The sequence below is a fragment of the Dasypus novemcinctus genome, chromosome 13 (assembly GCF_030445035.2).
Source record: "Dasypus novemcinctus isolate mDasNov1 chromosome 13, mDasNov1.1.hap2, whole genome shotgun sequence".
Classification (NCBI taxonomy): Eukaryota; Metazoa; Chordata; class Mammalia; order Cingulata; family Dasypodidae; genus Dasypus; species Dasypus novemcinctus.
The window spans coordinates 18,387,295-18,411,111 of NC_080685.1; the positions used below are offsets into that span (position 1 = coordinate 18,387,295).

Consider the following 23,817-nt stretch of genomic DNA (forward strand, 5'->3'; position numbering starts at 1 on the left):
TGATAAATCAATGACATTGGACTTGTAATGTATAAATATGTAATTTGCAACAAGAACTACATACAGGTCAGGGGGACAGAGGAATATAAGAACATAGTGTAGATCTACTGTTTAAGTTAAATTTGTGTCTAACCAAAAGAGATTGTTAGAGATTTATGATATCAAATTCAATTTTCATAATAACCACAAAGAAAATCCTGGGAAAATATACACAGAAAGAAATAAGAACGGATTCTAAAGAATTCACCACAAAGTGAACCCCTTAGGCAAAGGACGTGAATAGGCATTTCTCCTAAAATATACAAATGGCTAATAAGCACATGAAAAGATACTCAATATCATTAGCCGCTAGGGAAATGCAAATCAAAACCACAATAAGATACCTCTCCATACCCACTAGAATGACTATTTAAAAAAACAAACAATAACAACAACAAAAAACAGAAAGTAAACAGTACTATTGAGAATGTAGAGAAATGGGAAACTTAGTACATTGTTGGTGGGACTGTAAAATTCAGTGTACAATCACTGAAAAACTACTTGGTGCTTCCTCAAAAAGTTAAACATAGAAGCACCATATGACCCAGCAATCCCACTTCCAGGTACATACCCAAAAGTACTGAAAGCAGGAACTGAGACATTTATACACTAATTGTCATAGAAGCATTATTCAGGATTGCCAAAAGGTGAACACAACCTACTGGTCCATCAGTAGATGAATGGATAAATAAAATATGGCCTATACACACAATGGAATATTATTCAGCACTGAAAAGGAATGACGTTCTGATACATGTAACAACATGGATGAACCTTGACAACATCATGTTGAGTGAAATAAGTCAGACACAAAAAGTCAGATATTATAGGATTCCACTTATATGATACAGCAAGAGTATACACATTCATAGAGACAGTAAGAAGAGTACAAATTACCAAGGAAGGAAGGAGAAAATGGGAAGTTGATGTAAAGTGGTGCAGGGTTTCCATTTTAGGTGAAAAGAAATTTCTGGTAGCAGATGGTGATGAAAGTAGCACAACATTATGTGACTAATCCCATTAAATTGTATATTTCCATATATGTATATATATCCGCAATTATTACAAAGAGAGAGAGATTAAAGAGACAGTGACAATGAAAGGCAAGATCTTTCTGGATCTAACAATGGAGGAGAAAATATCCAAAAGGACATTATAAGACACATGAAAAAACTGGACTACAGACTGTAAGTTCTTTATCATAAATGTTAAGTTTTTTTAGCTTGATAGCTGTACTTAAAGTGGGCACATAAGTGAATATCCTTGTTCTTAGAAATGTACATGGCAGTATTAAGTGCTCAAGGAACATGATGGATATAACCTACATTCAAATGTTTGGAAAATAGATACAGATACATAGATGGATAGCTAGATAGAATGATAAAGCAAATGAGGCAAAACGTTAAAAGTTGGTGGATCTGAGTATCTGGGTGAAGGATATTTTGGAGTTCTCCATATGGGGTTTGTGTTATCTTTGCAACTGTCCTATAAGTTTGAAATTATTTCAAAATAAACCTTTAAAAAATGGCTCTTCTCAGGCTGGACTTAGGGCATCCCTGTGAACAAAGAACCACGTGGCGAGAAGTAGGTGTCAAACCTTTCTGTCTGGGCCATGTTTTCAAGAGACTTAACAAAAAGTGGGTGTACACCAAGTGTGCCACCAGAAACACCAGGTAGAATACTGTACAATGTACAGCTTGCCTCTATGGATATTTCGAAAGGACAAGACCTTTAAAAACCAACTGAAAGAAAATATACACACAGACCAAAAACCTGTCAAGAAGGTTTGCTGGAAAAAAAGTCCTCAGAGAGTCCCACAAATTACCATAAACTCTAGAGACCAGGACCCTCAATTAAACATGAGAGAGACTGTTAATTAAAACCTGGGCCCCTTCCATGATCCTAATGAATATAGTTTGGGAAAATGCACAGTGACATATGAATGCTGTATATGGGCAGAATGAGTGCAGATTCCCAAAGAGACAGTTAATTGCAAAACCTGAGCCACAATAAAATGCTGCACAGCCCTCACTTAATATTTTAAAAGCATTTTGGACTCAGATCCAAGACCATGAGGTAAATCTTGCTTAACCAAGCTCTCTCTGACTCTAGAAATTAGTCAAGAGTTCTGTGATGAAAACACAAAAAAGTAAACCCTGATCCCTGAAGACAGTGCCATCAGTGGCACCTTGACCCCAATCTCCAGAACTCTGCATTTTCTAAATGCCACAGGAGGATTTCTGTAAAGAAAATATGCTGCCCTTGTCATATATGCCTGCCTGCTTTCCAGCAAGTGAAAGTCACTTTGTATTCACATATTTTTTAAGCATCTGTCAAAATATTTTATTCTACAAATAACACAATTAAAAACCTCTAGGTGTACATCAAAAAAGACAATGATTTTACCACTGTTGCTTCTAGTTTTACTTGTGCTCAGCATTTCTGAATTCAAATAACTACCCCTCAATTTCATAGTCATTTTCATTAGCTCATTCCTTCACCTGAGGTCATTGTTTGAGTGTCCCTTTTATAGAATACAATGCTCTCATTTTATGAGTTGGTTCTGTTAATCTCCTCAACAAGCCAGAAACAGGATCTTATAATGAAAGTCCTTAATTTCCAGTTGAAGAAATTGAGGCTCAGAGAGTGACCTTCCTAAGGTCACAAAATGGTGGAATTCAAAGATCCCATGGGAAGTTGCTAAACTTGAATTTGGACCTTTTGATCTCAGGGGCTTATTCTACCAAATACAGCTCAGCAAGTGAGTTGGTCAGAAAAAGGGCACAAATCATCCATAAAGCAAGTGAGCAATTAATATGGAGACTGAGAAGGCAAAAGCTGAATTCTGTGCTCTGATAAGCTGTTTTGCCCCTCACTATGCCTCTCCCCTGGGACAGCACCTCACAGGTATGGTACTTGCCCCCCTTCACTATGCCTCTCCCCTGGGACAGCACCTCACAGGTATGTTGCCTGGCCCTGCAGGCATTCCCATTTGCAACATTATCCTAAAATTATCCACTTTAACCTACTGAAATTTGAGCTATATTTTTTACTGGAAAATATATATATAAAGCCAAACTGGCAATATATTGGGCTTCACTTTTGAAGAAGTTTTGGATCATAGAGAGGTTCAACAATGGCAGGGGAGGAATACTGGTGTGGGATGTTATTGACAGGGGACACATGGTTGGCAGGGAGTTCTACAGGGCATATATCCAGGGTACATAAAAATGTTCAGATATTTTCATAGTGGATACAATTAAAAACAACAACTGAGGGAGTGCTGAGTTCCTAGCCAGGGGAGCTCTGTCACAGTTCCTAAAGGAACAGCAACAATCCCCCAATTGCAACAGTAAAGACGAAAAAAGAAGGAAGGTCCAACAATGAGACGTTGATACTAATGACTATGCTTGTAAGCCTGTGCACCTGAAATAAGAACAAGGCCTAGAACTGCAGGGTGCCTAAGAGTTATCTCCTGAGAGCCTCCATATTGCTCGAATGTGGCCAGTCTTGAAGCCAAACTCAGCATGTAAATGTGTTTCCTTCCCCACAGCGTGGGACATGACTCCTGGGGATCAGCCTCCCTGGCGCCGAGGGATTACTACCAAGTACCAGCTGATGATGTAACTAGAAAATGACCTTGAATAAAAGGGTCAGCTCGGACCAGCAGAATATCTCAATCTACATATAATACCAGGTATGTTAAAAATGCTTTTTGACCTGAATCAAAGGGGGAAATGGAAAGGACAAATGAGTTTATATGGCTATGAGTCTCCAAAAAGAGCCAGGAGGTTATAAGAGGGGTTGCCCTTTTGCACACCTCAGCAGAGTCCCAGAGACAGATAAAGTAGATACAACCGTGCGTATTGGTTCTTCTGAGGGCTACAGAGACCCACAGGTTCTATGGTCATGGCAGATGGAGTTCAGTGCTATGTCAGTTGGCCTGTCTTTGGAGTTGGTGTTTCTGTGTGATGGAGCTGGGCTCAAATGTGATCTTTGTTCAAAAGCCTCTCCTGTTACTTTTACTGGAACTATAGTTGGTGCTGGGGTTTAATATATACCCAGGAGACCTGAATCTCTGGACTGACCATGTGATAGCCAGGCCCTGAGCCTCAACAGACTTCAGTTCCTACATTCTGGTTTATTGGACCTACCCCACTCAGCTAACATGGAGTTGAAGAAGGTCAACCACCACACCAGGGAGCCAAGAGTGCCTACAAGTGAAAGCAGGAGGATTGCATCTAGCATCCATGTGGAATCTAAGCTCCCTCTTGATATAGATGTGGAGTAGACACAACCATTCCAAGGTCCACAGGATGGAGGAATAGAGTATGGATTAGAGTGGAATTACTGATATTCTATTCATGAACTATTGTGATTAGTAATCGAAGAAAATGTGGCAATTGTGTGGAGAAAGTGGCCATGGTGGCTGCTGGGGGTAGGGAATGGGAGGAAGAGATGAGATGTGGGGGTGTTTTCAGGACTTGGAGTTGTCCTGGGTGGTGCTGCAGGGACATTTACCAGATATTGTATGTCCTCCCATGGCCCACTGGGTGGAATGTGGGAGAGTGAGGGCTATGATGTGGACCATTGACCATGAGGTGCAGCGGTGCTCAGAGATGTATTCACCAAATGCAATGAATGTCTCATGATGATGGAGGAGATTGTTGTTATGGGGGGAGGAGTGGGGTGAGGCAGGTATATGGGGACCTCATATTTTTTTAATGTAACATTAAAAAATAAATAAAGACCAAAAAAATTATGAAAGAAAAAAAAAAAGCATTTACAGAGCACCATGGCTAGTTTTGCACCTCAAACATTTTAGATGACTACATATTTTTTAGAGAAGATGAGGAGGAACATAATTCTATAATGTAAAATTTTGCATAAAATAAAAACTGCTCTTCAAAGCTTGAGAGAATGTGGTGCCTAGGCAAACATCATCTTTAAAAAATCTTACTGGGGTGGATTGTGGGAAGATGGCATCAGATTAGACAGACAAGGCTCACAAAAACAATGGAGAAAGAGCCAAAAGCTTCCCAAGGGACCTGCTTTGTGCATCAGCAGACCAGGACAGTTCTTCACAACACCCAGGAGGGTGAGGACAGACAGGCAAAGATCCCAAAACAACAAACTGGGAGTTACTAAATCTTCCAGTCACCAGGAAGAGCTCCCCTCTCCCTCCCCTGACATATTAAGTGGAGGTAAAATCCCTGGCTCATTGTAGGTGATAAAAAGGGAGCAGACACCTTCCTCCCTGCCAGCTGTTACAAGGGAAAAGGAAGGGGAGAGTTGGATGGCTCTTCTTCAGTGAATTCCACCAGCGGAGTACAGCTTTGATTCTCAGCTCCAGCCAGACCAAAACAAAGGAAAGCTAAGAGATACACCTCCATGGAAACCTGTGCCAGTGAGTGCCAGCTGCTGGCCAGTCTGGAAATTGCATGGACAAAAACTGCCCTTGGGTCTCTCTGTTCTCACTTCTGGGAGAAAATCTGCACCCCATTAGTGAGTCTCTGGCATGATTTTGATAACTTAAGCTGGGCAATTTTAAAGATGTAGGAAAAGTTGATCCAAATATCAAAGTAGAGCTGTGAAAAAATAATAACAATAGGCAAGAGAGAGAAATTGGCCATGAGAGTATATTTACCAACATATTCAGATGCTTAGACATCAGCAAAAAATTATGAGCCATACTAGCAAGCAGGAAGAGATGACCCAGCAAAAGGAACAAACCAAACATCCTAAAGAGATACAAGATTTAAGTCAATTAATCAATGATAATCACACAACTCTCCTAAATCAACTTAAAGAATTGAAAGAAAATATGGCCAAATAAATAAAGGATATTAAGAAGATGCTGGGTGAGCATAAAGAACAATTTGAAAGTCTTCAAAGAAAAGTAACAGACCTTATGGAAATGAAAGAACCAATGGATGAGATTAAAAATAAATTAGAGGGGACAACCAGCAAGATGGTGGTGGAGTGAGGAGCTCCTAGAGTCAGCTCCTGCTACAGGGCAGTTAGTAAACATCCATAGCTATCTGAAGGACCAGTTTGGGGGCTCCAGAAGACCAGAAGAGCATCCTGCAATGTCCTTGAAGGAATGGGAGGAGGAGACTGCCCATCTGCAGAGAAGACTTGTAAGCAGAGTGCTCCATACCAAGGAGGCCGGGTGCCCACCCTTCACTGGAGGCACAAGCCAGCTCGGGAGTTGTTCTGTGGCTAGAATTGGAAGCTCCACTTCCCAAAAAATGGGGAAGGAAGAGACAGTTGGGCACCAATTTCAGCTCCTGATTAGTAAATTCAGTTGGCTAAAGGATAATCTTAAGAACACCTAAAGTTCAGACTTGTCCAAGTCAGAAAGAGGCCAGTAGCCTCCATCTTAACTCCATGCCTGGCACAAGGAGAAGCAGGGTGGATTGAAAATCACAGTGCTGGTAGGGACCAAATTCTTTCCATCCAGGTCAGATTACACTTCTAGCATAAGCCCCAGACCCATCTCCAGCAGGGAGGAGGCCAGTAGCCACCATTTTGACTCCACCCCCAACATGAGGGGAAACTGGGCTGACTGAAAATCACAGTGATGGTAGACACCCATTTCTTTCACCCAGATTGGCCTAAAGTCCTAGCCTAGGCTTTAGCCACAACTCTGGCAGGGAGGAAGCTGGCAGGCCCTGCACTTCCAGGTACACCTGACTGTCACAGACTGAATAGCGGAAGTCTAACAGGACAACTGCAGTGATCTTGGACCCACACTGCATAGGTTGCTGCCCACAACTGCAGCTCCATCCCCACCCCAGGCAGGGGAGAAAGGGCCTTGAAGCTTCATCAGTCTCTCTGAGCATCTACAGTCTAGGCCTGCATGACTTGGATTATTTCACATAGTTGCAACTCTGTCCATATCCCTAGTAAAGGAGAAAGTTGGGAGAAGCTTCATTGGTCCCTGGTGCAATAAGGGCAGCTTGAACCTCCACAGCTTATAGCACCAGTTGCATCCTTGGCTCCTACTGCATAACCACCAAGGGAGAAATGGCACAAAGCCCTGAACTAAAGAGAAAAACTGCACCCAGAATAAATACTCCAGTAAGCTAGGTGCAAAGACACCAACAAAAAATTACCATCCACACCAAGAAACAAGAAGATATGGCCCAGTTAAAGGAACAAGATAAGCCTCCAGATGACATAAAGGAGCAGAGACAACTAATCATAGATGCTTAAACAGATCTCCTTAATAAATTCAATGACACGGCTAAAGAGATTAAGGATATTAAGAAGACACTGGATGAGCACAAAGAAGAATTTGAAAGCATACCTAGGAAAATAGCAGATCTTATGGAAATGAAAGGCACAATAAATGAAATTTAAAATATACTGGAATCATATAAAGGCAGATTTGAGGAGGCAGAAGAAAGGATTGGTGAGCTTGAAGAAATGCCTCTGAAAGTGAACATACAAAAGAACAGATGGGGAAAAGAATGGAAAAAAATGAACAAAATCTCAGGAAACTAAATGAGAGCAAGAGACATGCAAACATGCATCATGGGTGTCCCAGAAGAAGAGAAAAGAGGCAGAAGGAATATTTGAAGAAATAATGGTAGAAAATTTCCCAGCCCTATTGAAGGACATAGATATCCATGTCCAAGAAGCGCAATATACTCCCATTTGAAAAAATCCAAACATATTCATATGAGTATGAGACACATGTTCATCAGAATATCAAATGCCAAAGCAAAGAGAGAATTGTGAGAGCAGCAAGAGAAAAGCAATGCATAACATATAAGGGATACCCAATAAGATAAAGTGCTGATTTCTCAGCAGAACCCACAGAGGCAATAAGACAGTGGTATGATATATTTAAGATACTGCAAGAGAAAAACTTCCAGCCAAGAATCTTATATCAGGCAAGACTGTCTTTCAAAAATGAGGGCAAGTTTAGAATATTCACAGATAAACAGAAACTGAGAGAGTCTGTAACCAAGAGACTGGATTTTCAGGAAATACTAAAGGGTGCGCTAGAAACTGAAAAAAAAAAGACAGGAGAGAGAGGCCTGGAAGAGAGTCTAGAAATGAAGATTATATCAATACAAGTAACTAGAAGAGCGGTGAAAATAAAATATGATCAATAAAACCCAAATATTCAAGAATAAACTTAACCAACGATGTAAAGCACTTGTATTCAGAAAACTACAACTCAATGTTAAAACAAATCAAAAATGGCCTAAATAATTGGAAGAACATCCATGCTCACAGACTGGAAGATTAAATATCATTAAGAAGTCAATTCAACTCAAACTGATATACAGATTCAATGCGATCTCAATAAAAATTCCACCAGCATTTTTTAAATAAATAGAAAACATGATTATCAAATTTATTTGGAAGGATAAGGGGCCCTGAATAGCCAGAACCCTCTTAAAAAGGAAAACCAATATTGGAGGACTCTCATCTCCAGACTTTAAATCATATTACCTAGCTACAGTGGTTAAAAGAGCATGGTACTGACATAAAGACAGACACATAGACCAATGGAACCAAATTGCTGGTTCAGGAACAGACCCTAACATGTATGTTCAAGTAATTTTTTTACTAGCCTATCAAACCCACCCAGGTTGGGCAGAACATTCCATCTAAAAGATGGTGCTGAGAGAACTGGATATTCATAACCAAAAGAAGGAAAGAGGACCCCTGTCTCATACCTTATTCAAAGATTAACTCAAAGTGGATCAAAAACCTAAATATAAAAGCAAGAACCATAAAGCTTCTAGAAGAAAATGTGGGAAAGTATCTTTAAGACCTGGTGGTATGTGGTGGATTCTTAAACGAGATAAGAGGAGGACTGAGATGGACTACTGATGTTTAATGTATGTAGAAGCTTTAATTAGCTTTACTGTAAAAGTGTAGAAATGTATATAGTGGATGGTAACACATAGTAACAGCTAGTTTATAAATGGAAATGTGGCTGACAATGGTAGTCTAGGAATGTAAATGCCAATTGACAGAATGCTAGAAATAATCTAGAAACTGAATAGCACAGGAAACCCAGAGGTGGATAAGAACAGTGGTTAATGGTACAGATGCAAGAGTGTCCTTTGTTAGCTAGAGCAAATGTACATCACTACTTCAGGGTGGTGGGAATGTGCAGAAGCACAGGAAAAATACAACTGGAGTGACCTATGGATTGTGGTTAGCAGTAATAACGTAATATTCTTGCATCTATGCCAAAGAGATATTGTGTTGATAATGGGACAGTCTAGAAAATGTATGCCAAATGTACACTACAGATATGGTAACAGTTGGATGATATAATTATATAATCTGTAACAAATGTTCCACCACAGTATGGTGTGTTGATAGAGGGGTGTTGTTTGAGAATTCTGCACATGTACATGATTGTTTCCTAAGTTTACAACTTCTGTCATAAAAATATAATTACAAAATAACAATAGGGTGGGTTGGGGGAAAAATACACTAAAAGTACGATTAGGACTATAATTAGTAGTAAGATTTTGACAATATTCTTTCATAATTTGCAACAAATGTCTTACGACAAGTTAAGATGTTGGTGGAGGGTTGATGTTTGGGACCCCTGTATGATTGTTTACATATGTTCATATGTAAATGATATAAAGATAATAATAATAGGGTGGGTTGGGGAAATTTTGGGTTAGTAGTAATATTTTGACGATGCTCTTTAATCATTAGTTAAAAATGTTTAATAACAATGCAAAGTATTGGTGGTAGGGTGAGGTATGAGAGTTCTACATGATGTTACATACGTTTGTTTTGTAAGTTCACAGCTATTACTATACATTCATTGCTTATGTATGCTTATGTCTGAGTGACATATGTCAATAAATTTTTAAAACATTTAAAAAAGAGAAAAAAACAATTTAGAGGCACATAAGAGCAGATTTGAATTGCTTGAAGACAGAATTAGTAATTTCAAAGACAGAACATCTGAACTGGAAAAGACAGGAGAACAGCAAGAAAAGAGAATGGGAAAAATGGAACAGGGTCTCAGGTATTTGGATAACAACAAGAAACACAAAAAACATATGCATTATCAGTGTCCCAGAAGGAGAGGAAAATGGAAAAGAAGCAGAAAGAATATTTGAGGAAATAATGACTGAAAACTTCCCTACCCTTAAGAAAGGCATACATATCAATATCCAAGTAGGACAACATGCCCCAAATAGAATAAATCCAAATAGACCTACACTAAGACTAAGGTACTATTCAGAATGACAAATATCAGTGATAAAGAGAAGATTCTGAAGTCAGCAAGAGAAAGGCAAAGTATCATGTACAAGGGAACCTCAATAAGATTAAGTGCCTTTCTCTCATCAGAAACCATGGAGGAGAGAAGGTAGTGGTCTGATGTATTTAAGGTATGGAAAGAGAAAAAATGCCAGCCAAGAATTCTTTACCTGACAAAGCTGTCCTTCAAAAATGAAAAGGAGTTAAAAGTCTTCACAGACAAAAGAAAAACTATAGAATATGTTACCAAAAGGCCAGAATTACAAAATTACAAGAGATTCTAAAAGGACTGCTACAGCCTGAAAGGAAAAAACAAGGATGAGAGATTTGGAGAAGAATGTGGAAATGAAGATTATTAAAAAGGGTAAATTAAAGGATAAAAACATAGACAATGGTACGAATATGACAACAGAAAGCCAAAGTCAAAATGGATGAAGTGATGCCTTTACAGTAATATCGTTGAAAGTTAATAGCTTGAACTCCCCAATCAAAAGACAGATGGATAGAATGCATAAAAAAATATTAGCCATCTCTTTATTGTCTACAAGAGACTCACCTCAGATGTAAGGGCACAACCAGGTTAAAAGTGAAAGGCTAGAAAAAGATATTCCACACAAATTGCAACCAAAAAAGAGCTGGAATAGCAATACTAATATCAGTCAAAATAGATTTTAAATGCAAAACTGTTGCACCCCAAACATCTACAGAGCATTGCACCCCAAAACAGCAGGATACAAATTCTTTTCAGGAACCCATGGATCCTTCTCCAAGATAGACCATATGTTAGGTCACAAGACAAGTCTCAATACATTTAGAAAGATTGAAATTATACAAAATATTTTCTCTGATCATAACAGAATAAAGCTAGAAATCAATAATGGACAGAAAAAGGGAAAAATCATAAATACATGGAGATTAAACAATATACTCTTAAATAATCAGTGAGTCAAAGTAGAAATTGCAAGAGAATTCAGCAAATGCCTTAAGACAATGAAAATGAGAACACAACATATCAAAACCTATGGGTCCCCGCAAAGGCAGTGCCGAGAGGGAAATTTATAGCCTGAATGCTTACCTTAAAAAAGAAGAACTAAAATTGAAGACCTGACTGCATACCTGGAGGAACTAGAAAAAGAACAGCAAACTAATCCCAAACCAAGCTGAAGGAAGAAACAGTAAAGATCAGAGAAGAAATAAATGAAATTGAGAATTTAAAAATTACAGAACGAATCAACAAAACCAAAAGTTGGTCCTTTGAGATCAACAAAATCGACAAACCCTTAGCTACACTGACAAAGAAGGAGAGAAGACACAAATAAAATCAAGAAGGGTGGGGTGGGGGGCAATTACTGCCTACCCTGCAGAAAAAAGAGCAATCCTAAGAAGATATGAAGGAGACGCCCAGCCTCCACGCTGCTCAGGCAGCGGCACGGGAGGGAGTCAGCGTGGTGACGCAGCGCCAGCACTGGGGACAGGGACAGAGCAGACCAGGACGAAGGCGCACGGACAGCCCAGCTGGGCCAAGGGGAGAGCGGTGGCCGGGAAGTGGGCGCGACTTGGAGAGGGAGGCCAGATGCGAAGCCACCTGGTGCTGCTCAAGGAGTATCAAGTCCTCCTGCCTGTGTCTGGAGATGAGTATCAAGGGGGGTAGTTGTGTTCTGTAGATGAGGCGAGTAAAAATGAAATGGGTGGTGGTGAAGGTGTGGAGGTCCTGGTGAAGGAACCCTGTGAGCAGGACGGTGAGAAAGGCCAGGACACACACAAGATCTACCACCCCCAGAGCAAAGTGCCCTCGTGTGCTCGAATGCTGGCCCTGGAGGGAGCCCTAGTCTACATGCTTACCCTTACTGCAGAACTGTTATTACAAATGAGTACCTGAAAGATTTTCTGATTAAAATTGAAGCCTGTCACAAACCAGATCTTGGCTCCCAGGAGAATGTGCATAAACTGGAGCCTGAGACCTGGAAACATGCGGAAGCAAGATATATAGACGTTGCAGATCAGAGCCAGGTACTGAGCAAGGATTACAAGGCAGAGGACGACCCAGGAAGATTTAAACCCATCAAAAGAGGATGGGGACTCTTGAGCCCCAGCTGGAGGCAAGAACCTATAAATGAGAGAGTCAGCCTATACCTGTGTGCACACAAACTGGTTCCCGTCAAGTTCAAGCAGTGCAGCCTGCAAAAAAAATGGAAAGCTTTACATAAGCAAGGGAGGCGTCTGCTTACAAAGGTCCACAGGCAGCTGTTCTGTTGGCTTGATAAGTGGGTTGACCTACGGACGACATTCGAAGGATGGAAGAGGAGACAAAGAGACAGGTGGATGAGATGAGACAGAAGGACACAGTGAAAGGAATGACAGCAGACAACTAAAGCCACCCCTTCCCCTGCTGCACTTTTTTGCAAGACATTGGTCAACAGGAAGGTCTAGCAGCTCCAGCCTCCCAAATGACGGGCCATCTTAGGACCCAGCCTTTCTGTGCCCATTCTTCAGGCAACTTTCAGTCCCTTACTGTAGCAACTTCTAGATGTCCTTTAATACTGGAAACAAGCAGACCCGGTATTATGGAAGCTGTGTGTGGGAGCCTGCTCCTCGGAAATGTGTGGCGTGGAGGCCACTGGATTTACAGCTCCTGCCTCTCTCTCCAGTATGTTCTGACCCACTTCTGTGTGTGCTCCATGCCCAATGTTATTTCCAAATGACATTTTTGGTTGTTCAAAATAGCTGCCTTTTGTGATGTGGTGATTTAAATGATTTAAGTTTGTTTTCAACCACGACATAAAGTGAGTGTTTTGCCTCCTGGGCAGATCTTCACAATTTTGAGTGTTCACCTGGGGAGAGGGAATGAGTTAGAAATGCAGTTTTTTTCACCATTTCCACAGAATAGCAACGTGGCTTCATAACTCTTGACCTCTGCTCCCGGTAAGCCATTGTGAGAGGGTTTTTGAAACCAGGGAGGCACCCAAGGCCCAGCCAGTCTCTAAGAAAATTTAACAAACATGAATAATCCCAGCCCCGAGGATGTACCCTGGTAACTCTTCTTAGAAACACCTAAGGCTTCTCGGCCCTCCTTTGCCCCACGCTGTCTCAGTCTCTCTGCGGAGCCCCAAACAGCTCTCCATTTGGAGGGCCTGGTCCAGTGTGGCCCCTGGAACTGAGTCTGTCACATATACACTTACCAGCCTGATCCCCCGAGGAGCTCAGTATGTCCCTGCTCCTGGTCCCTTGGGGGTTGGTGCTGCCACTCAGCAATAATCCTCCTTTTTCTCTGCTTTCTTAGATCCTTGTCCTCTGTCTTTGACGCTGTCTTTGAAGAGCCCTGATCATCTCATGCTGCACACATGAGCATGCAAAAAGCTTCCTTCCCAGTGGAACATGTTTCCTCTTATCTTCAGGAGTGCTGAAAAGGAATGTGGGGATCAAGGACTCAATGCATCCTGTCCCCATGCTGAGTTCTGTCCTGGACAATCAAATGCAAGTAATGATTGTACTACACCAGAGTAGGCTGGTGAGGAAGGCCAGGCTCAGGCAAATGGAACCTGCTGAGGGGTCCCTAATTTCCTATGACTTGGCAGAACCTGAGTATGCCCTGTGATGCCACCTCACGTTTCTCTCCCAATCCTTGGGAAGTGTGTTGATCTGCGTATGCACTGATCCAAGCCAGTGCCTAATGAGAGAGACCGAATATCTGTTAGGGGAGCAAGAAGTAGAATGGGATGATTTATCCTTACGCTTTTGTAGTTCGCTTTGCCTTCCTCATTTCTAAGTGCAATAAGGGAGTGTCTGAGAGGATCACACTTGTGACACCCTGATGGATGCTTCCCTGTGGCCCTCCCAGAGCAAGGGTTGACAGGCTCAGATCATTCAAGCTGGTCAGCTTTAATCTTCATTGAAGTCCCTTTCGGACTAGGAGATGTCCTTTTACAGACACCTTCCTTTCTATTGGTCTCCTCACCTTGTGGGCTCTATAAGTTATTGTGTTTCAGTTAGTTATTAGTATTTATTTGGCTGGAAAAGTTGGAGAAGTGGCATTCCTACTGGAGAAAAACGTAAATGTTTTCCTGTTTCAGCTCTTACATTTGTGCTTAAAGATTTCCCTTCTTCATTCATCAACCAAGCAAAGTCCAGAAGTGGCTTATCCTAGGAGAAACAAACTGATATTCAAAGCAGACAGTTGTTTATGGGGTTTGAGGGTCAGCAGATGTTACTGCCCTTCCTTCAGCTCTGCTTGAGATCCAGGACTATCCCTTCAGCTGGTGGTGGGGGGTGGGGGGCACTTTCTTTATCTGGCTTTTCCCACCTCCACCTAGTGCCCCAAGTTTGACATGAAATAAAAGCATCCTCATGAGCTGAGCTCATAAATATAGAGGGAGGTCCCTGGTCCACTTCACCCCCGTGGATGGTATTGCTTCTAGGCAACAGTGTTGGCTTCTTTTAAATACCCCCTTACCTCTTCCCCTGCCTCCCAAACTGACTAGCACTCAGGGGGGGTTGGCTCTGAGGATTATACCTGGGGATGTGCCATGTCCCTTCTCCAACCAGCTGCTTCCATTAGATTTCCTAAGACATGGTCCCAACTGGAAGCAGCAGTGCCTCTGTAGGAGGGATGTTGGGCTCAGTCTTCTCGTGGAGAGAGGTCAGGGGTAGGGTCAGTATTGGGGGCATGTGTATATCTTCCCAAGTTCCCTCAGTCCCTGCTGGGACTCCCTGACTTTTTTTGGTTGGTTCCTAGTGGCACTTCTTTTACAAAATACACTTTGTAGAATTGATTAGAATACCTAGTTTATTTAATGTGAGTTTGTGCCTTTTTGTCTGAATCTTCCAATACAGGTATACTGGGGTAAAAAGTCCAACAAAATCTTAAATAGAGAAAAAAGGAAGAAAAAAAGAGGATATTATGAACAAATGTATGCCAAAAAACTCGAAAATGTAGGTGAGATAGACAAATTCCTAGAAACACATGAACCACCTACACTGACCCTAGAATAATAAAAGACCTCAACACACTAATCACAAGTGAAGAGATTGAAACAATCATCCAAAACCTCCCAAAGATGAAAAGCCCAGGAGCAGATGGCTTCACAGGTGAATTCTACCTAAACATTCAAAGACAACCTAATACCAACCTTGCTCAAGCTCTTCCAAAAAATTGAACTGGAAAGAATGCTACCAAACTCATTCTATGAAGCCAGCATCACCATAATAATAAAGCCAGATAAAGAGACTATGAAAAAAAGAAAATTACAGGCCAATACCTCTAACGAATATAGAAGCAAAAATACTCAAGAAAATACTTGCAAACAGAATCCAAAAGCACATTTAAGAAAGTATATACCATGATCAAGTGGGTTTTATCCCAAGTATACATGGGTGGTTCAACACAAGAAAATCAATTAGTGTAATAAACCAAATTGATAAATTAAAGAAGAAAAATCACATGATCCTCTCGATCGATGCAGAAAAGGCATTTGACAAAATCAGTACCCTTTCATGATAAAATCACTCCAGTAGATAGGAATAGAAGGAAGCGTTCTCAATACAGTAAAGTGCATATATGAAAAACCCACAGCTAGCATTGTACTCAAGGGTGAGAGACTGAAAGCTTTCCCGCTGAGATAAGGAACAAGACAAGGATGCCCACTGTCATCACTGTTATTCAATACTGTGCTAGAGGTTCCAGCTAGAGCAATTAGGCTAGATAAAGAAATAAAAGATACCGAAATAGGAAAGGAAGAAGTAAAACATTCACTATTTGCTGGTGACATGATCCTGTATTTAGGAAAATCCTGAAAATTCCACAACAAAGCTACTAGGACTAATAGACAAGTTCAGCAAAGTGGGAAAATACAAGATTATTATGCAAAAATCAATAGCATTTCTATACACCATTGGTGTGTGTTCTAAGGAGAAAAGCAGAAAGAAAAAAAAAACTCCATTTATAATAGCAACTAAAAACAATCAAATATTTAGGAATAAACTTAAGCAACGACATAAAGGACCTGTATTCAGAAAACTACAAAACATTGCTAAAAGAAACCAAAGAAGTAAATAAATAAATGAAAGGACATTCCATGCTCATGGATTGGAAGACTAAATATCATTAAGGTGTCAATTCTACCCAAACTAATTTACAGATTCAATGCAATCTCAATCAAAATCTCAACAGCCTTTTTTGCAGAAATTGAAAAGTCAAACATGAAATTTATTTGGAAAAAGGGGTCCAAATAGTTAAAAATGTCTTTAAGAAGAATGAAGTTGGAGGATTCTCACTTCCTGAATTCAAACATATTACTTAGTTAGCTACAGTGGAAAAAAAACAAACAAACAAACAAAAAAACCAGCATGGTATTAGCATAAGGACAAACAGATTGACCAACAGAACCAAATTGAGAACTCAGAAATTGACCCTCACATCCACAGTCAAGTGATTTTTGACAAGGCTGTTAAGCCCACCCAACTGGGCCAGAACAGTCTATCCAACAAACGGTGCTGGGAGAACTGGATAGCCATACCCAAAAGAAAGAGGGCCCCAATCTCACACCTTAAACAAAAATTAACTCAAAATATATTAAGGACCTAAATATAAAAACAACAACCATAAAAATCCTAGGAAAAAATGAAGAAAAACATCTTCAAGGTCTTGTGTAGGCATAGTTTCTTAAGCCTTATATCCAAAGCACAAGCGACAAAAGAAAAAATAGACAAATAAGACCGCCTCAAAATTCAATACTTTTGCACCTAAAGAACTTTGTGAAAAGGGTGAAAAGGCAGCTGGCTCGATGGGAGAAAGTATTTGGCAAGCACATATCTGATAAGGGCTCAATATCCATGATATATAAGGAGATCATACAATTCAACAATAAAAAGACAAACTATCTGATTTTAAAATGTACAAAAGACTTGGAAAGACAACTATCCAAAGTAGAAATACAAATGGTAAAGCAACACATGAAAAAATGTTCAACATCATTAGTGATTAGGGAAATGCAAATCAAAACTATAATGAGATATCATTTCACACCTATTAGACTGGCCACTACTAAAAAGTCGGAAAACTGTAAATGTTGGAGAGGATGTAGAGAGTTAGGAATGCTTATTCACTGTTGGTGAGAATGTAGAATGGTACAGCCACTGTGGAGGACAGTTTGGCAGTTCCTAAGGAAGTTGAATATAGACTTGCCACAGGACCCAGCAATACCATTGCTAGTTATATACCCAGAAGAACTGAGAGCAGTGACACGAATAGACAACTGCACACCGATGTTCATAGCAGCATTATTCACAATATCCAAAAGCTGGAAACAACCCAGGTGTCCATCAATTGATGAAAGGATAAACAAATTGGGAGTATACACATGATGGAATATTATGCAGCAGTAAGAAGAAATGAAGTCATAAAACATACGACAACGTGGATGAACCTGGAGGACATTATATTGAGTGAAGCAAGCCAAATACTATATGATTGCCCTTTTATGAACTAAATATATTATGTGAAATATAAACATGTTATTTGAAATATGAATATGGGTAAAATTGCATATATAAGACCATTTTTCTTTGAAGCCAAACAAATACAGGTTAACACTACAAAATGTTAGTAGCAGACCAAAAAAAAATTATACTAAGGAGACCAGTTACAGAGTGCTATATATTGTATGATTCCATGTATACAAAATGTAAATATAAATCAATTATAAAGATAAAATTAGATCAGTGATTATTACGGCTGAGGAAGGAATGATAAGGGGTTTTGAGTAACCCCTTGGAGTAATGAAATTGTTCTAAAATTTTTGAGACGATGAATGTACAAAATTGTGACTATACTAAAAGCCATTGATTATACACTTTGGATAGATCATATGGTTTGTGAATATATCTCAATGAAACAGCTTAATAAATAAATAAATAATTGAGCAATAGCAGAAATAGCAGCTATGTACAGCAGGGGAAACAGATTGAGAGGTGAGGAATTTTCTTGTTTCTTTGTTTGCCTGTTTTTTGCTTATTATTAAAACAATGAAAATGCTTTAATAATGATTGAAGTGATGAGTGTACAACCATGTGATTATACCAAATACCATTGATTGTACACTTTGGATAAATTATATGCTTTATTAATATCTAGCAATAAAATTGATTTTTTTTAAATGCTTACTGACTCTATCATCTCCTTTTCCAGCCAAGGATCTACATCATGAGCTTTTTTATGGAGAAAGAGAGAGAAAAAAAATAGTACAGAAAGCACAGCCAGGATGCATATGAGGCAATGCTATCAGCCAATGTCCTCTACCTTGGCTTATGTTCTTCTGCCATATGTTAAATGGCCTCTCCTGAACCATCATCACATTTTCTTCTGCTTCCCCTAAAATCGCAGATACAGCAGCACCCAGTGGGTCTAGCCACAGCATCCACCTATAACTGACCCAGCACCTTTTGCTCTAAGTCAGAGCAGGCAATCACTCTGAATCCCATGCTCTGGGGATGTGAACAGCTCTTTCACATTAGTATATATCTTCACTTAAGAATTCTTAAAAAATCATTTACTAATTTCTCATGGCATAGAACAAATGATGATTTCAGTATAAAATGCTTTATTTTAGATATATTATTAGGGGTTGAATTATAAAGGTAACTTTAAATACAGTCTTTAATAACATTAATTATAAATAAAGTGGAAGTTTACTTTTCCTCATTTGATAATTGAGATGGCTATTTAATTCACTTTAACTGAATGATGTAAGAAAGGATATTTTCTCCAAAAAAAAGCTTAAATGTTATCTATTTGTTGGTTTGGGTACTAAACAGCCATTCAGAAGAAGATGGAAATTTATATAAATGCTACAAAAAGTTTTTAAAGGTGCTTTCATGACCTAATGTATGGAATTCTTTGATTTTGTGCATGAAACAAATACAGTTTCTCTCTAGAATGTTCCTATTTTCCCTTAAACCACAAACTAAGAAAAAAGATTACAGACTGCAATTTATAGGCATCTGTCTGCAAATAATGCATTTTAAGTATGGACAGTTTTATTCCCTATAAAAGAAAGGTCAAGTTGGATAGAACCATCCTTTTTTTTCATGCTTTTGGATTACCTACCAGAGACATCTTGACACACTATTTAAGAATCTTGACCAGATGCCGGCTAATTAAAGATTAAATATAAATCATCTTGAGATAAATGCTGCAGTATTATTTTTATATTTTAGGGTCCTAATTACATTGCCATAATTTAATATCTGATTATTTTGCATTCTATCATTAACCAATGACCCAATTTTCCATACAGCTATAAACTAAAGGAAATATAAAATCAGAATTAAAACTACTTAAAACCACACAATGGTCAAAACCACCGTATCTGCCCACAGTTGTCAGCTAGCTGAGGATAAACAAGACCCAAGTGACACTCAAACCCACTTTATATACATTCAGAGGTTTCAAACATATTTCTTTTGTGAGAGAGAGAATGAAAGAAAGAAATTCTTAATGGAAATTTTAAAACATGTGCAAAAGTAGAATAATACAATGACCCTCTCTTTATCACCACTCCCAATTTTTTTTTTTTCCTTCTGGACTATTTTAAAGCAAATCCTGGATATATCGTTTTGCCTGTAAATATTTCAGTAGGTTTCTAAGTCATAATTTTTAAATCATATCACCAGTATTATTATCATCCAGCCCATGTTCAGTTTTATTACAGCCTCAAAAATGTCTTTGCAGTTGGTTGGTTTGAACCAGAACTTAAACAAGGTTCATATATTCCATTTCATTGATATGTCCCTAAAATCTCTTTTAACCTAAAACAGTTACTTCTCTTTTTTATCTTTTCCTGGTAAGTCTGTCCTGTAGAATGTGCTACACTCTGGACTTGGCTGTTCTTGTTCTCTTGGTGTCATTTAACATGACCGTCTATCTGCCAGATTTCCTGTAAACTACATGTTTAGATGTAGTGACTTGATAAGATTCTAGTTTAATGTTTTTGGCAAGAACACTTCACAGATAGTTCTGTGTGCATCCTAGGGGGGGATATATTGTCTAGAACTGCCTTTTTTAGTGATGTTAAGGTTGATCAGTGGAAGACTATGCAAGATTTGTATAGGCCAATGAGGACAAGGGAGAAATCCAGGGTCCTCAGAACATCTAGAAGTTGCAGGAACAATGACTAAGAAATGGCTTGATAGTTATTTGGAGATTCCATACTGTAGGGTGAAATAAACCTGGGGCTTGTTGCTTTCGACACATTGCCATGGTTTCCTTTTCTACCTCATAGTACCCACTAGTTGAAAAAGTAGTGATGGACTTTCCAGGTCCCTTTTGTCAATGTATATCTCAACCATACTCAACTGGATGTATTAATATCATCATGGCTCTTCCAATTATCAATAATTACCTTATCTGTAGTAGATTGCATATGCTGCCCTGATTTTCTTTCTTTTAGCTTTACCAGCATCCTAGTTAATCTGTGACTCCCAGGTGTCAGGTATTCCCACCTCTATTATATCCTATAGCCAACTCTTAGGTGAAGCTTCCTAAAGTCAACCTTTGGTCATGTCATTAGCCTGATAAAAGATTTGTAATGACTCCCTGATGCTTTTATGTTTAGCTGAAATTCAGAGCCATGTAGATCCTAGTCCTAAGTGCTTTGGCAAGCATATCTATACCATAAAACTGATCCTATGCCCGAGTCAATCCTCTTCCTTCCCAAAACATAACTTGCACTTTTCCTCTACCTCCAGTCCAGGTGTATTAGCTCCATTCCACTATGGCCAACCCCTTAACATGACTCATAAAGGAAGAGAGTTTTGTACTGTTCACTGTTGGATCTCAGCACCTAGAACCAGGCCTAACACTTAGTTGGTGTTCAATGACATTTTTTGAGTATATGAATGAATTAGGCCATTGCCTCTGCCTGAAAAACCTCTCTGCCTATATCTTTAGGTCTCCAAATCTTACTGGATCCTAAACCACCATGGCACTTTTTAAAACATGCCTCCAAAATTCCTTGACCCCTCTCTCATTGAGAGGTAGCATCTATGTTCCTTCTCTATGGATCAGGACTCCATGACTGCTTGACCAAGAAAATATGATGGAAGGGATGGGGATGGCTTTAAAATTTTGTCTACCCAATTCATTCATACCCATCCCTTGAGATGGGACCTATTTTGGCTCCCCTGAGCCAATGGGCTGAACTTTGTGACTTGTTTCGAGTGAAGAAAGCAGAGTGAGAGCATGTTAACTCTGGAAGTTAAGTCCTAAAAAAGCACAGTGGTTTCTGTCTGGTTCATTCTCTCTCTAGGATCACTTGCCATAGTGGAAATCAGCTGCCATGGTTCAGAGAACTGAGCCTTCTGCCAACAGCCATGTGAGTGAGTTTAGAGTGGGTCTACCAGCCCCAGTCAAGCCTTCAGATGACTGCAGCCCTGGCCTTCATCTTGACAGTCACCTCGTAATGGACCCTGGGCCAGTACCACCCAGCTAAACCATGCCTGGAATCCAGACTCCCAGGAACTATGTGAGATAATAAGTGTATATTTTCTCAAGCTTCTATTATTTGAGGTAACTTATTACACAGCAATAGATAACTAATAGAGATGCATGCCATTTTCTGAATCCAGGCCTTAAGAAATTAAAAATTCTATTTCCTCTCTCAGCATACTCAATCTCGGGACCTAGCAGTCACGCTCTAAGAAAGCCAAGCTGCCTATAGAGTGACCCATACAGAGAGAAACCAACAGCCAGCACCAACTTGCTAATCATACGTGTGAACCATCTTGGAAGTGGGTTCTCCAGCCCCATGTGAGTCGGCCCAGCTGTCCCTGCCTAGCCTTGCAGATTCATGAGTAAAATAAATGACTGCTGTTGTTTCAAGTCACTAAGTATCAAGATGGTGTATTATGACGCAATAGATAACCAGAATAGATTTTGGTTTCTGGAAGTGAAGTACTGCTATAACAAAATCTGAAATCCGAGGCACTGCCTTGGGGATCATGTGGCAGGCAGAGCCTAATGGGCCTTGAGGAGAGCCTAAAGGGACTCAAGAAGACTCCATGAAGCAAAAAGGAAAGTGAGAAAAATGTTATCAGAAGCTGGAGGAAAGGGGACCTTTGTAATGTAGTGGCAGAAAGTTTGGCAACATCATCAACCGAGGTAACACAGAAAAGAGTTCCTAGGGGACTTGATGATATAGCCAAGGAGGTTTTCAGGCCAGTTATGAAACTGCCCACTGGCTTCCTCTCACTGCTTATGCTAACAGGCAGGAGAAGAGAGAGGAGTTAAAGGAGAAACTGTTAAATATGAAGGAACTGGGACTTTCTGGGCTTGAAAATCAAACTGTTTCTTTTTCTCCACCTCATCTGACTAGACCACACCAATTTTCTCAGCTGATCAAAGAGCTAAATCAAAATGTCCAGGCCCCATAGGAAATATATCATCTTAAAAATTTCCCCAGGATTCCAAAAAGGCATTATTCACATTTGAATGAGGGGAACCTCTGCGGCCTGAATTCCACATCTCCTCCCTTGGGTTTCATAGAGACACATCCACCCACATTCCTGGGAAAGATGTATTGATTAAGAAAGGCAAAAACCCTAGCTCAGAAGTAAGATGGTCTTCTATCTTCTTTTTTTTTCCCTCAGCAAATGGGGCCATAATTCCAAGTAAATGGCATGTGAAGCTGTTAAGAGCCAAGCCCCACATTCACATTTCAATGTTCTACTGGTTGTAAATAATCTGCATGACTGCACCAGGGCCCAAATTGCTCATTAGCTGCCAACATTAGTTGTTTAATGATCTGAAGAGCAGAAGCTGCCAGTTATTGTATTCCTTCTTAAAATGCCATTTAAAACCCACACATGTAATTATTTTACCTTTTTGTTAAATTTTTATGATTCTTCTGACGTTGATGAGCTGTGGGTTCATTCAACCTATAAAACTCAGAGAATACTGTGTGGCGGTCATTACATAAAGGGGCCAAAATCCATATATCACAAACCAGGAGGAGACCCGGACTCTAGTCCCTGATCTGCCACCACTTAGCTAATTGAATCAATTTAACCCAAGGGCCTCAGTCTTCCCCTCGGTTCATTGGGATCACAGTATCTTTCCCAATTTTCTAGCATAGCTGTTACAAAAATGGAATAAAAGAACAAATGCAGAGGGTATTTAAAAGCACCATTCCAATGAAAAGTTAAGATAATATTTATAAAGACTTCTTTCAACCTACTAATTAATGAAAAACTATATTCTGCAATAACTGACAGGTTAAGGAAGGAATATGATCTCCTGAGAATTCTCCAAGTTCTATGACAAGATTTTTAAAGGACTTTTGAGTACATCAACTCATCTCATGTCATCTCCCCGCCCCACCACAGGAAGGGGTTAATATCCCATATCCTCACTGGCATCCACAGATACATAAGGCTATTTCAATATCTGCTGGGATTTTATGGCACACAGAGTACATCTAGTCTCTAAACTCTTAAAGAAATGGGAACCAGAAGTCCAAAATATGGATCCTA

At 39.7% G+C, this 23,817-nt stretch overlaps 1 protein-coding gene and 1 pseudogene across 1 annotated transcript in view; one reads left to right on the forward strand and one right to left on the reverse strand.

Moving 5' to 3' along the window:
• The window catches only part of DISC1 (DISC1 scaffold protein), a 373,484-nt gene that overhangs the window by 220,310 nt on the left and 129,357 nt on the right, over nt 1-23,817 (reverse strand). The window lies entirely within an intron of this gene.
• Nucleotides 11,870-12,668, forward strand: LOC139436328 (phosphatidylinositol transfer protein alpha isoform pseudogene; annotated as a pseudogene).